The sequence below is a fragment of the Piliocolobus tephrosceles genome, unplaced genomic scaffold (assembly GCF_002776525.5).
Source record: "Piliocolobus tephrosceles isolate RC106 unplaced genomic scaffold, ASM277652v3 unscaffolded_40, whole genome shotgun sequence".
Taxonomy (NCBI): domain Eukaryota; kingdom Metazoa; phylum Chordata; class Mammalia; order Primates; family Cercopithecidae; genus Piliocolobus; species Piliocolobus tephrosceles.
The window spans coordinates 1,649,943-1,666,485 of NW_022324309.1; the positions used below are offsets into that span (position 1 = coordinate 1,649,943).

The 16,543-nt window shown below is 36.4% G+C and overlaps 1 pseudogene; it reads left to right on the forward strand.

The window, feature by feature from the left end:
* Positions 1-14,983: 14,983 nt before the first annotated feature.
* Positions 14,984-15,367, forward strand: LOC111550157 (annotated as a pseudogene).
* The last annotated feature ends 1,176 nt before the right edge of the window (positions 15,368-16,543 follow it).

Below are 16,543 nucleotides of genomic sequence, written 5' to 3' on the forward strand. Positions count from 1 at the left end.
GGAGGTTGCTGTGAGCCAATATCACACCAGTGCACTCCAGCTTGAGCAATAAGAGCAAAACTCCGTCTCAAAAAAAAAAAAAAAAAAAGAAAAAAAAAAAAAGAAAAGAAAAGTAAAGAAAAAGACTAAAAAGAAAGAAAAAAGAAAAGAGGTACAAATTTTAGGGGCAGAGTAAGATGTGAACCATACAATCAGTTCTGAGCACTCTCCTCTGCCCATTTGCCTCATATGGTTTTAAGGATGGTAAGTGCAGATAAAGCTGTGGATGAGAAGAGGAATAGAGCAGTCATCATGGAACATGAGATAGAAGCTACATGTTCAAGGCCCCAGAATCACAAGTAGAAGGAGCCTGGGTCCCAGATAATTTTGTGGGTCTCACAGTTCTGAATTGCCTGCCCAGGCGTTAACATGAAAGATAACTATTTCTCTATTTCATTTAAACCACAGTTATTACAGTGTCTCTTTCAACAGCCAAATCTATATCCTAACTAACACAAGTTATGACCAAGTAGTCTTGCTAACAGAATATCTCATATTCAATTAAGTGTTTTAAATACATACCATTGTTACTGCACCTGAATGACCAAAAACTTCTGTGAGAAGACCAAAAGTCTATACTTAGTAGAGATTTTCATTCTTAATTTTAGCACCTTGGGAAATGTGCCCTATATTTTGTCCTGTGAATGACTTTCAAAAGTTCAGGCTTTTGTAATGCCCTATAAGTTGAACCAAATATTAATTTCTTTGCAATACATAAAGATATAATTTAACATGGTGTAATATAAAGATAACATATGTCTAATGTAGTAGATGTCAAGTATACTATGTGTTTGGTATTTAGACAGTATAAAAATAAAAATTTTCTAGCTCTTGTCTACCATGTAGGTAACATATTCCCATTTTATAAATAAAGCAATTCCAGAACATGTTTCAATTCTCTTAATTCCATGGTTTTTTCTATATTATATTATCTCATGTTGCAGTTAAATTTAATTCCAAATGTATACTATTTTAAAATCATCATTGGTATTTCTGCGAATTGTAGTTAGTTTCAATTTGAAATTTTCCTCACAATTGTGCTTATGCTGCAGTTCACAACGATGACACTGGATGGCACCAAATTTTACCTTTTAATGTTGATTTTCCATTGAACCTGAGACTGGTGCACAGTAAATATTTAAGTTACAGAAGTTACTCAAAAACTGAATACTTTAATCACGTAAATACAAACCCTAATTCCCCAGTCAATGATAAAAACCCACATACTGCACCACATGTTTGTAACTGAAGATACAAATTATGTGCGTAAAAGAAGATTACAGTTCTAAAGTGCTGACTGAAAGTGTATTGTACGTAATAACATCAATGGGTGTTTGAACTTGAAATTGTGTAAACCAAAGGAAAACTATTCAAATACATGAGTCACAGCAAATTCTAGGAAACTTGCAGCATAAAGACAAAGAAAGTAATGCAAATATGCTCCAGTCACAAGATTTCAGGTTGGAGAATACCTAAAGTTTACTGAAACCATCTATTTTCTTGGACAATCTACTCTGAGAGTTCACTCTGATGTTTCATGTCCTTGGTGAGTTTTCTAGTCTTGCCATGTTCTATAATTTTCATATTAGTGTGGCCTTCACTTGAAGGTAATAAGCCTTCAAGATGCCATTGTTCCTGGTTCAGGCTTCCTCTTTCCTCTTCCCTCTGAAGGGAATTTACATATTGAAGCCCAAATTGTATATGCTGGCTGATTGTGCATCATAACCAGTGTTTGCACATACTACCATTCAAAAAGTACATGCACAAGAGAAGGAGGAAAACCAGAAGAGTATAATACAATGGAAGGCAAGACAAGAACCACTACTTCTTTCTTCCAAGTGAGCAGACCATTAGCTGGGCATTGTGGCAGATGCCTGTAATCTCAGCTACTGGGAGGCTGAGGCAGGTGAATCGTTTGAGCCCAAGAGGCAGAGGTTGCAGTGAGAGCGAGATCACGCCACTGCATGGTAGCCTGGGCAACAGCGCAAGACTTCATCATAAAAACAAACAAAAAACAAGCAAGCAAACCAAAAATATTAGTAATTTTCCTTGACTCCTCTGTTTTTCTCACATTGCAGACCCAATCCACTAGCAGAGCTCATTGACTGTCTTCAAACATGTACAGTACATGTCACTTCACTCCACTCCCTCTACTGTAACTCCAGTCTAAGCCACAATCACTTCTTGCTTTGGTTATTTCAATGGTGTCATAACTGGTCTTGCTGCTACCACCTTGCTTCCCTCATCCATTGTCAACACTGCTACCACAGTGATCCTGTTAAATGTGATATATGACTCTGTTGTTCAAAGTCCTCCAATGGCTTTCTCATCTTCATTGGTTGGAAAAAAATGTGACTTTTTAGGTTAAATAGTTATATTTCCTTATGTCAAAAATATGCATCCTCATTATAATGAAATCCATCATTTCTAAAATGGATAATATAGTGAAATTCCCAGGTAACTTTCTCTTCCTAGTAAATACTACTGTTGATAGATTGATATGGATACACATTTTATACAAATGGGATTATAATATAATATTCTTCTGCAAATTACTTTATTGGCTCAACTTTATATCTTTGGACGTTGCTCTATCCACTATACACACACACACACACACACATATATGTATATATATATACACACACATATATATGTATATATACACACACATATATGCATATATATATATACACATATATATGTGTATATATACACACACACACACACACACACACCTCACTCTTTTCATTAGCTGCAGCACAGCAGTTCATTGAATGGTTTTTCCATGATTTAATTCACCAATATCCAATATATGGACATTGGATTTAGTTTAGAAAGCTTTTTAACAACAAGACTGCAGTGATCATCACTGCATAAGCATTTTTTTATTCACATGAGTATATGTCTGTAGGTAAAGTCCTAGAAGTGAAATTGCTGGGCCACAGGGTGTAGGAGACATAAATTAGTGTGGTCGCCTTAATTCTCCTAGTTGCCATATCTATTCTCCAGTCCTTCTTGTAAGGAAAACCTCCTCCTCCTCCCAGTTCTTCTCAGGTGTTGCATGGAAATCACAGTGTTTTGATATGCCCTTCATGTCTCCTGGCCATGGCAGAGTTGATTCTCTCCATCTTGTAGATGAGATTAATGAGTCTCAAAGAGCTATAGTAAGTTGACAGATTCCACGTTTAGTGAGTGTACGAAATAAAAGTCAAATCAAAGTCCATATGAACACAAAAGTTGATTCATTATCCTGTGTTGTGCTTTTGTACATATATAAATAATTCTGTTGAAAACATCTGAATATGTAAGCTAATTGGCTTCTATGGGACTCGGGATCTAGACTGTGCATTTCTGAGAAAGAATAAAGGAGAAAATCCCCACCCTTGAATCTAAATATTTTGGCTTCACAGTAATACAAATGCTTCCCAATATGTGGACATTTGGATTTTTGTAATAAACCATGGACTGAATATTTTACATTTCATCTAGATGCTTGGGGGTGGTGGAGAACAACAGACTGTGATTGAGCACGTACAGTGCTCCCAGACAGATGTTTCTGTTAATTGTGGCATTTGTAATTCAAGGAAGAAGAAAAACTGGTAGCAATAGAAACAAATTTATTTGGGCCAGATAAAGAACTCAGATACTGTTGATATTTATAATCTATAATATAGTTGTAGTGATAAGGCAAAAATAAGGTTGCGAAATTCCTTGTGTTACATGGGACATGTCTCAAGGACAGACGTTTGTTTCTCTGTGACAAAATTTTCTATTACTCTTCTCTGAAATCACTGTGGTCTGGAGCAACCTTACCCATCCAATCTCCATGTGATTCTCAAGCAGACAGTATTGCCTTGCGTGTGGAGCTAACCTAAAAAGTGAATCAATCTGCCTTCAACACAGCCCCTTTCTTAAAGTATATATTTCCTGTTATAATAAAACCAACATCAACACGAGATAATGATAATGATGATGATAACAAGAGTTAACATATACTGAGCATCTATAGTTACACCCAGGCACCATGGTCTATGGCCATAATCTTATCAAATATTCTTAACATTATACAAAACAGATATCATTATTACCCTCATTTTACAGAAGAGAATACAGAGTTCCTAGTAACTGCCCAGATAAACATAGGGTCATGACTCAAATCTAATTCAGCCAGATCCTTAATGCCCTTGTTCTCATAATGCCCTCTTATGTTGCCCCCAAAGAGGCCAGAGGCCACAAGGACTGGTCCTTCTCCATATTCCAGATTTCTCCATGCCTTCCACTTCACTCGAATAGGAATTGGCCAGCACTGTGCCTTAACGCTGGGCTGGAGAAGTTTTATTAACTAATCTCATGGTCCAAAATGTATTCAGTTAATAGATTCTAATGTTTGTTTCAAACACAATTATATGTATTTGATATAATTATCTTGATGTAACTATGTAATGTCTTGAAGTAAGAAATGAGGCCTTGATGCTAAGGCTTTCAACTCTGTGGCCAGGAGATATGTCTGGCGGACAGATTTACAATGTCCAAAAGACATTCCCAGTGAGAAGTTGGGAAGCAGCAGGAGAGGAAACAGCAGAAGAAAGCCCCCCTCTGCAGGCCATTTCCACCCCAGGCCTCTTCTTGCCTTGCTGTAACACTACCCCACTAAATCAATCTCTTACTCCAAGCACTGCACCAAAATCAATTCTCTTACTCCATATTTTTATTCAATTCCATTTCTCTCCTGACTCCCCAGAAATATGCTGGAAGTGTTCAGAAAATGTGTTGAAACTTCAGGTTACATGACACAGGCTAGTCATGAATAGGACTTCCCCCTATATTAAAGCTTGAGTTCCTTGTAACTGAGGGTCAATGAAAGCTCAATCTCCAAGGATTTTTTTGAATTGTATGGTGCTTATTATCCCTCCCAGAAGTCCTCTCCAGTTTGTATGCATCTAACTTGGAATAATTCTACCTAGAAAGAGAAATGGACTTTCATATTTCATGAGGATGGATGGTTTATATTGCTTTGTAAGCTCCCTCACATGTTTCTTTAATGTCTGTATTGTGTTTCTATATTGTTCTGGAGTCTTGATTGAAAATAACTGAAAGACAGTTTACACTAACTTAAAAAAAAACCTCAGAAGTTCAAGCGATGACCCTTGAACTTGCACAGCTGAATTCAAGGGCTCTAGTGATGGCATTAGCCTACGTCTCTCCTACCATCTCTTACCTCTGCCACCTTATGTGTTCGCTTCCTTCTCAAGCATTTATTTTTTATGAGACAATCCAAGGGATAAATAGCTCAGGTTTAAATTTTGCTAGTGTAACAATTCATGGACATGTTTTTCCCCAGTAGCTCTAGCAAAAGTTTCAGAATTCCTTGAGCTGGTCCCATGCCCAGATTTGAAGCAATCACAGTAGCTAGAATGTGAACACATCCAAAAGGCCAGGCCTATGACATGTATGCCTGCCTGTGGGTGAACCCCAATGCAGCATATGAATTGAGAGTGGAGTGGTCAAGTCCTCAATAAGTAAGAAAGAATGCTGGACAGGAAAGAAAAAAAAAGGACTTTACAATGTTTGTGCCTTAATCAGACTGTAACTTATCAAAAGCAAGGGCTACATCTAATAATATCTATTCCTTGAATAATACCCAAAACAGTGCTATATATAAAAGCTCATAAATAAACTCATATTTACACATTTTCTAGCCTCCTCGATTTAGTGTATTAAAAGTGACCTTTATCTAGATCAAAAGATACATTGCTTTTCCTTAATAAGTTGCTGTTTAAATTACACTAACATCCTTGAGTAAAGGTCATGTGGCTGGGCACAGTGGCTCACGCCTGTAATCCCAGCTCTCAGGGAGGCAGAGGCGGGAGGATAGCTTGAGCCCAGGAGTTCGAGACCTGCCTGGGTAATATAGCGAGACCCCGTTCTCCACAAAAAGGAAAAAAAAAAAAGAAAGTCATGTATAAGGCACTATACTCAGTATTGTAAGGCATATTACTTCATGTGATAATTAGTCCAATCTTGTGGGTATAAGGCACTATACTCAGTATTGTAAGGCATATTACTTCATGTGATAATTAGTCCAATCTCGTGGGTAACTATTGTTATTTATTTCTTTGAAAGAGGAAACAGAGGTTCAGAGGGTTAAGTCATTTGCTCAAAGTTTCACGGTTAATATATGATGAAGCTTGAGGAGCTATTTGATTCTAATACAGAATTATTTCCACTAGACTGGAGGTGGACATTTAGAGACCACAGACCTGTTTGGACAGAAAAATATGTTAAAATATTGAATTAGCATGCTTTCAGGAGCATCGTGTAATCACCTGTTTATGATAAAAACCAATCTTCGTTGACTTACCACTGACTTTATCATACATTTACGATACCTGCATGGTGTCCAGAAGCTATTGAGTTAGGGCCCAGCACAAGAGCACATTTGAATTTAAAGAAAGAAGAAATTATCTGTGCTCTGTTGTCTTGCATGAGTGTGATCTTCTTGCTAAAAGTACAATGATTATACACTTTTGAAAATTACATCTAAGTTGCATAGTATTGATGCAGTCATTGACAAAAAGAAAAATGTAACAAAATACAGAATAAAAAAAGATGCACGTATATGATAAAAGTAGCATTCTAATCAGTAGGAAAGGATTGACTATTCAATAAATAGTGTTATCTCAACCTGATGATACATTTTGGGGAAAAAACTAAATTAGATTCTACTTCACACTATACACAAAAGTAATCTCTAAAAGAACTAAGATACTAAAAGAAAATATTGAAAATATACTGTTATAATTTGGGGGTGGGGAAACTCTTTGTAAGGAAGTCATGAAAGAGTTATAAATAAAAAAAAAAAGACTGGAATATTTGCCTAGATAAAACAAGGAGCTTTCATTTGTTGGAAAGCATGACAAACCTATAACAAACTATAGCACACAAAGAGTGCTTGTCAAACTGGTCAAATCAGAATTAGCTATGTGGAAGGCACCAATGTCAATTTCTTGATTTTAATAGTGTACCTTAGTTATGCAAGATGTTACCATTGGTGGAAGCTGGGTGAAGGGTGCACAGTACCTCTGTGTATTTTGTGGCACAGCTTACTGTGTATCGGTAATTGTTTCAAAATAAAAAGTTAAAAAATAAAAATAAACATGTGAGCATTTGCAGAACAAATTTTTAAAACTTGTATTTAGTTGTGGGGCATGATAAATATGTGGGTGTCTGTAGAGGAGAAAAGCTAATGAAGAACTGTAACAGTTCCACAAAACAGCAAAATAGTAACTATTCAATACATGTTTAATTATAATTAAAATTATATTTAGTCATATTTAAATGTATTCTGTAAATGTGAATATCTTCATAATTTTAGATTTTTGTTATAGTTCTGAACCTGGTACAAGTATAAAAAATGCAATGACAGCTATTTCAACCTCATTTTTGTACCGGAAAATAATTTATTAAATCCTTCATAGGAAACCATTGGAGCTCTAATTTTCTTCACTCGCTGGTTCACAGTATGTTGGAAAGTGTATTATGCTATTGGCTATTTACTCTTGGAATTTCGTTCACACTGTTCTCAGGAAGTGTTGCCAAGGGGGAGAGATGAAAAACAGAATTGTGTATCTTTCTTATCCAGATCTCACTGCTAACTCCATCTCTGAACACTGGTCATATTAAAGACTAAAGTGAGTCATTATAATGTGACCTTTAAATTACACAATCTTTTTATTAAAAAAAATTATTTATTCAAAAGGCAGTGAGGAGCCCACAGCCTACTGCTACTTATAGCATTTTCTAATACAGGCAAGTTTCTGTCCTAGAGAAAAAACATGAATGAACTAGATATTGGAATGACCAATGAAACCACATGGGTGTGACTGAAACAGAAAACTTGGTAAAGGCTAAAGTCACAATTGCTAAACGTCACTGACCAGTCTCGTGATCATCAAGACATCAGATATCCTGCAAGTACTGTTTTCAGAATGAAGTACTAAAAGCTAAGATTACATGAAGATGATTACTAGTGGGTGAAAGACGATATTAATAAAATTAGGAGGTTTAAAATTCTTCATGCAAGTCAATCAGTTCATCAGTCAAACTGCTTTACCACTGAATTTTTAAAAACTGGAATTAGAAGTTATATTTTTCTTTAAAACTTTAGATGCAAAAAAAAAAAAAAAAAAAATGAGCAAGATCCAAAAGTAAGGAACTGTCAAACACTACATTATAGTTAATTGTGAGACAGAATTTTTAAAACTTTTGTCAGGAACACTGGGGAACACTAAAATGATTAATTTCATGTTGTATCAAAGAGGACACTTTCCCACAATATCTGAGGCCTGCAGCAAGGGAAGAGGGGCAAGGAGCAGCTCTTCTCCAATAAAAGGAAGGAGCTGCAGTGTCTTACCTCTATTATTAATTATCCTGGCATCCTGACATTTGATATTTGCTATACCTGATTTGTGAAAGTTATTAAAATCCCGAGGAAAACACTATCAATTCCAATTTAAAGTGTCCAAACTTGTCAGCTTATCTGGTTTTATTAAAAACTCAAATCTGTCCCTCAGTTTATTTTCACCCAACTCTGTGATTAAGCTTCTCTGGGCACTGTTCCCAGTGTCCAAGAAAGAATGTCTCTGGACATAAACTACAACTACTATTTATTAATATCGGTCAGGACTCTTCTGTTAGTAAGAGTCAGAACTCTGACTCAAACCAGCTTAAAAAACAAAACAAAAGGAATTATATAAATTCACATAATTGCCGGGCGCGGTGGCTCACGCCTGTAATCCCAGCACTTTGGGAGGCCGAGACGGGCGGATCACGAGGTCAGGAGATCAAGACCATCCTGACTAACACGGTGAAACCCCGTCTCTACTAAAAATACAAAAAATTAGCCGGGCGTGGTGGTGCGTGCCTGTAGTCCCAGCTACTCGGAGGCTGAAGCAGGAGAATGGCGTGAACCCGGGAGGCGGAGCTTGCAGTGAGCCTAGATGGTGCCACTGCACTCCAGTCTGGGCGAAAAAGCGAGACTCCATCTCAAAAAAAATAAAAAAAATAAATAAATAAATTCACATAATTATAGTTTCTTAAGAAACTAAGGTTCACTTAATCCTGGACCTGCTTTTCCATTCTGTCATTTTAACCTATAAAATGTGATACATTACTTTACTGTTATTTACCAGAATTTTCTATAAAAATATAAGCTAATTATTCATCACTATGGCATATACTAAGTAACTTATTAATGATAAAAACTGTATTAATCAACTACATTGGTTAATAGGGAAAAGAAAAGATCCAGAGTAATGGAGCCCCTTAGTCACTTGCCCAACCTAAATTAATCACTTTGGCCCAGAATGGGACACTCTGATTGACTGAGCCTGAATCATGTGCCAAAGTCATGTGCCCTCTCAGATGAAGGGAGAGGGCTGCTAAACAGACCTTAAAACGTATCTAACTTGAAAAAAAAAAAGAAAGAAAACTAACTAATATGTTTATTGGGCACTTTAAAAAAATGTGCAAAGCATTATAATTAGTAAGCATTTTACCTATAGGATTGTTTTTCATCCTTACATCATCCCCAGTAGTTAGATACTATTCTTTATAGATGATAATTTTGAGAATTAAAGAGTTAAGTAACTTCCCAAGGTCTCACTGCCAATGAGTGGAGGTATTGAGACCTAAACCTAGGCAGTCTAAGTCCCTCTTGACTGTTACACTGTGCTTCTGACAGCAATGTCACAGCCTTCTCTTTGTCTTCTATTATTTGTCTTCTATTATTATTATTATTATTATTATTATTATTATTATTATTATTATTATTATTTTGAGAGAGTCTCACCCCATCACCCAGACTGGAGTGCAGTGGTGCAATCTTGGCTAACTACAACCTCCGCCTTCCAGTTTGAAGCCGTTCTCATGCCTCAGCCTCCTGAGTATGGGACTACAGGTGTACGCCGCCACACCCAGCTAATTTTGTATTTTTAGTAGAGATGGGATTTCACCATGTTGGCCAGGCTAGTCTCAAACTCCTGACCTCAGGTGATCCACCTACCTCAGTCTCCCAAAGTTGTGGGATTATAGGCATGAGCCACTGCGTCCGGCCAGTCTTCTGTTATTTTTGTATATAGTAAACATACACAGTCTCTTTAGTCTTCAAATATGATATTTGGTCTTCACCTTTTTCCTGTAAAATATGGAAGTAAGTTTGATAATCTGATCTACTGATTGAGAGTATTATGATGAGGTGGGTGCTGGGAGCACAATTACATGAGAGAGTAGACTAAAGCAGTAAGATGTCTAGCAAAGACTAGATCCCTCTGCTTAAGCAGAGAGCACCATGGAGCTGAGTGCTTACAAGTTCGTGAAGAGAGCAAGACAGGAGAGGCATCCCAACAACAGCAAGCCCCAGCCAGGGGTGAAACAAACAATGATAAGAAGGTACAGGGGTTTTCACTTTCTGATATGATTACTTGCTCAGCACATTGATTCTGGAGCTAAACTAAGAATATTTAAACCCTCATTCATGTTGTCATCAGTAATATTGCTCAGATTCTGCGTGGCAAATCAGCTTTAGTCTTCTTTTTACGTCATCTGAGCACCCAAATTAATGACTACTGAAAACAGAGTCAGTGTAGGGATAACAGCATGCGTTTGGGGAATGAAGGAAAAGCTCAGGGCATCATAAATAACACAAGGGTAGGACAAATACAATCAAAGATTCCTTGTTTGTAGTTTTTGACCATAACACTAATGGAATAGTCCCTAACATGACATGTGAAGGGGTTATACCAAATTTTTATCAAACTTTTCCTTCAGATGTTTCCCATACTAACCAGTCCTGAATTGGTATTCCAGAGATAGTAACATATTCCATTAAAAGCTTATATCAAAGCATAAATATTATCCAAGGTATATGCATAATAATGTGATAAATGACTTCTCCAGAACTTCACTTAAATTAAATTAACATTGAGAGTGGAGTTCTCCTTTTTCAAAAGAGTTCCACACAATCTACTGCTTGCCCCCTGCTGAGAGTGCTAATTTGTTTTTTCTTTGCTAGAAAACCAGGGGACGGTCTCTCTTGAGACTGGGTTTTTTATTTATTAATTTCGTTCACTGATTCTAAGATACTTTAACAACAACTGTGCATCAGCGGGTACAGTATTTTCAAGCTATTTAATGTAATGTCAGACAATATGTTTCCTAGTAGAAAGAGAATCCCTTTGGAGTGTTAGGCAGTTTACTTCTCTATATAAGACTTCAAAATACAAACAGTAGCAATTATTTATCACAGCCTCAGAAGCCTAGTTATTGGATAGAAGTCTTTGCTTAACAAAGGACATGTGCAGAGTAATGTTCATTTTCCAAGTTTTTTACTCAGAAGGCAATTCAAAGGGAGCATGTCCAAGTAAAATATTTATTATTATTGGTAGTTATTTAGGACTTTTCTCTCATTCTTCGAAGCTCTAAAACTCAAGGAGAGAAAAATAAGCACTTCTCTGCTTGTCAAAGGTAATTTAAATTACAGCTAGTAAGTATAGACACTCATTAAGTGACTTATCTGTGTCTCCATGACCAGATTGTGATTTGTCATCAGCATTCTCTTCTCTCTCATTTTTTCCAAATAAGCATAAGGCAAGACTCCAATTCACAAACTGCTTCTGTTCTAAAAATTAATTTGTAGATAAATACTGCTAGAGCAGGATAACTAGTTGTGTAATTTGGGGCAAATGATTTACTTTCTCTGAGTTTAATTCTTCATATACAAAATGGACCTAATTTCTAATTTTCAGGATTATTGTGGAGATTTAGTAAGATAATGAATATAACATATTTAGTACACTACCTAGCAAAGAATGAATGTTAGATGGAATATAACCCACAATGGTCAATTTGAGCCATATAAAAAATTGAAACCAAATTTTAAATGTGTTAATATCATACCTTGGAGTCAAGAATATGCAGGTCATTTTTTCAAGTAAGTTTCTTATTGAGAAATACATATAGTAAAACATACAAGTCATAAATGTAACTCAATAACCACATGTAGCTCAATAGCTCAATAAATTCTTTAAATATAAATATACCCATATAACAAAATCAAGAACTAGAAGCAGTGTTCCAGAAGCCCACTCCCTTGTCCTTTCTCCCAGTCACTACCACCTTCTTAAAGGTAATCAGTATTCTGACTTCTAAATTAATTGTTTAATTTTAATATCTATGGGTTGGAATGATCTTGAGCACCTTATTATAGGCTTATTGACCATTTGGATATCCTCTTTTGTGAAGTACCTGTTTAACTTATTTGTCCAATTGTCTATTACTTGACCATTTTCTCATTGATTTGTAGATTTGTTTTGTTTTGGTTTGAGATGGAGTCTCACTCTGTCACCCAGGTTGGAGTGCAGTGGTGTAATCTCACGTCACTACAACCTCCACCTCCCGGGTTCAAGTGATTCTCTTGCCCCAGCCTCCCAAATAGCTGGGATTACAGGTGCATGCCACCATGACCAGCTAACTTTTGTATTTTTACTAGAGACAGGGTTTTACCATGTTGGCCATGGTTGGCCAGGCTGGTCTCAAACTCCTGACCTCAGGTGTTCTGCCTGCCTCGGCCTCCGAAAGTGCTGGGATTACAGAAGTGAGCCACTATACCTGACTATTTTTTAAATATGTTGTATTTTGGATGTCTTTATCAGATATATGGATGTAAATTTTTCCCTCTGAACCTTGTCTTTTACTTCCTTAATGACTTTTTTTAATAAATAGAAATTCTTGATTTTAATATGGTCTAATTTACCAATTTTTTCATTTTTATTTACAAGCCACATGAGTAACAACAGTAGAAACAAACAACAGATTGAGACAATTAAGGACTTCGTAGGTTAAGATATGTAAGATATAATTACTAGATGGAAAATACTTAAAAAATAGGCCAGGGGTGGTGACTCATGACTATAATCCCAGCACTTTGGGAGGACATGGTGGTAAGATTGCTTGAGCCAAGGAGTTCAAGACCAGCCTGGGCAACAAAGCAAGATCCCATCTCTACAAAAAAAAGTTAAAAATTAACTGGCATAATGGTGGTAGTCCCAGCTACCTGGGAGGCTGAGGTGGGAGGATCACTTGAGCTCAGGAGTTATAGGCTGGAGTGAGTCATGGCCACACCCCTGCACTCCAGCCTGAGCAGCAGAGTGAGCCTGTCTCTTAAAAAAATAAAATAAAATCTGAGACTATTTGAAACTTATTTTTTAATGAAAATTAGGTGCATAAAACTGGCTTAATCATGACCCTTAAATTACGACACAGTAGAGTCATTTACCCAAGAATGGCCTGTTTTATTTTATTTTATCTTAAAAATAATGAACACTTGGAAATTTATTACCAAACTTCAGCTCATCACCAAACCTGAGAACTTAAAATATTCACAGGTAACTTAAACATTTACCAATAAGAACAACAACAACAATAATAATAATAATACCTCAGTGGATTGGTTAGCAACATATTAAACACATTTGACAGGGAATTAAAGAATCAAAAGAGAGAGCTGAAAAAACTAGCAGATTCCAAGACAATGAGAAAAGAGTAAGGAAAATATAAAAGAAAATTTAAGAGATAAGAAAGTTCAAACATGGTGGCCTAAATGGAGTCTAAGAAAAAGACAACAGAGAATATGGAGAAAAGGTCATGACTCACCAAGAGGTAATGACTCACATTTTTTTCAGAACTGATAAAGGATATCAAGCATCATATTTTAAAAACCCAATAAAAACCAAAGCCAATTATATAGAAATTCATACCTAAAATGTTATAATGAAATTGGGAACAAGATGATTGAACTACACTTTTTTTTCTTTAAATTTTTTTTTTTTTTTTAGAGACAAGTTCTCACACTGCCAACCAGGCTGAAGTGTAATGGTGGTATCATACCTCAATTGATTCTTCAACCTCAGCCTCCAGAGTAGCTGGGATTACAAGCACAGGCCACTATGCCTGGCCTGAACATTTTCAACTGAAAACTGTGTAATTGTCAAACAGGGAGGAAGAAAAGATGAGTAAACGAACAGTAACAATGGATGCTGGAGAACAATAGAATAATATATCCAGAGTTTATTGAGGAAAAAATAAATCACAACCTGGATTTGTAGAGACCTCAGAAGTTTCTCAAAAAAATGCCTGCCCCTGGTCTCATCTTTGTGGGAAGATAAAGAAAAAATGAACACATAGTGACAGATCTCCACTAGGGAAACTCCTAAAGATGTAATTCAGGAGGAAGGAAAAGAAGCTCAGAAAAGAAGACTTGAATGCAAGAAGGAAAGAAAATTGAAAAATATATATATAATTGTAGATAAATCTAAGGAAATATTGATTAGAATTAAGAAGTGATTAGAATTAAGATCCTGGTTTCAAATGGCGATTAGGAATTAATTAATTTTGGACTTTGTTAAAAATACACTATAAAATTTTAAAGATATTAACAAATAAAATAGAAATAGGATGTATAATTTCCAAATTAGTAGAGAAAAAATATGTGATAAAAAAAAACAAAAGCAAAATAAGCCAAAGGAAAAGAAATAAAGAAAAATAAATGAGACAAATATAAAGCAAAAAGTTATGTGGTAGAAACAAGTAAAAGATTTCAGTACTGTACAGACAAAAAATATCAGCAAAAGACAACCTGGATAGCTGTTTTAATAATCAGGCAACCTGGATAACTGCTTTAACATCAGCTGTTTTAATTTAAGACGAAAGAAAAGCTTTATTTGTGATTTATTTTTTAAAAAATCACTATATGAAGATGAGAAGTTCAATTAATCAAGGTCGTTTAAACATTAACTTTGTATACATGTAGTTCAAATAGCTTCAAAATACTCAAGGAAAAGGTAATTAAAACTATAATAAGAAGTGGACGGCTTTCCAACTTTGATCCGGGAGAATGGCTCCCGCAAAGAAGGGTGGCGAGAAGAAAAAAGGCCATTCTGCAATCAACGAGGTGGTGACGCGAGAATACACCATCGATATTCACAAGTGCATCCATGGAGTGGGCTTCAAGAAGCGTGTCCCTCGGGAGCTCAAAGAGATTCGGCAATCTGCCATGAAGGAGGTGGGAACTGCAGATGTGCGCATTGATACCAGGCGCAACAAAGCGGTCTGGTCCCAAGGAATAAAGAATGACCCATACCGTATCCGTGTGCGGTTGTCCAGAAACCGTAATGAGGATGAAGATTCACCAAATAAGCTCTATACCTTGGTTACCTATGTAACCTGTTACCACTTCCAAAAATCTACAGTCAATGTGAATGAGAACTAATCGCTGATCGTCAAATACATCAAATAAAGTTATAAAATTGCAAAAAATAAAAAAAACAGAGAGAGGAAATGGACAATCATCATTAAAGGGAGAGATGTCAACACAGCTCTATTATTGAGAGGCCAATGGATAGGAAAGATTTGAACAATGAAATAGGCTAGACATGTACAGAACCCTCCACCTAAAATATAGGGAATACAAAGTCTTCTCTACCACATAAGAAACAAGTTTTAAAAAATGGTCACAAGCAAGTTTTTTGACTTTTAAGTCAAAAAAATTAAAAAATTGCTATCAGGGCCGGGTGCGGTGGCTCAAGCCTGTAATCCCAGCACTTTGGGAGGCCGATACGGGCGGATCACGAGGCAGGAGATCGAGACCATCCTGGCTAACACAGTGAAACCCCGTCTCTACTAAAAAATACAAAAAACTAGCCGGGCGAGGTGGTGGGCGCCTGTAGTCCCAGCTACTCGGGAGGCTGAGGCAGGAGAATGGCGTAAACCCGGGAGGCGGAGCTTGCAGTGAGCTGAGATCCGGCCACTGCACTCCAGCCTGGGCGACAGAGCGAGACTCCATCTCAAAAAAAAAAAAAAAAAAAAAAAATTGCTACCAGACTATATTTTCTTATGACAATGCAATTGTTATAAATTAATGACAAAAAAGTTACATCTGACAAAAGTCTGATATCCAGAATCTATAAAAAAAACTTAAAAACTTGAAAAAGAAGAATCAACCACATTGAAAAATGGGCCAACGACACGAACAGACACATCTCAAAAGAAGACATACAAGAGGCTAACAAACATGAAAAATATTTTCCACATCGCTAATCATCAGAGAAATACAAAGCAAAACCACAATGAGATACCACCTCACACCAGTCAGGATGGATATTATTAAAAAGGTCAAAAAACAGCACATGTTGATGAGACTGTAGAGATAAGGGACTGCTTACACACTGTTGATGGGAGTGGAAAGTCGTTCAGTCAGTGTGGAAAACAGTTTGAAGATTTCTCAAAGAACTTAAAACAGAACCACCATTCAACTCAGAAATCCCATTACTGGGTATAGATCCAAAAGAAAATAAATCATTCTACCAAAAGACACAGGCACTCACACCTTCATTGCAACACTATTCACAATATCAAAGACATGGAATCAACCTAGGTGCCCACGAAC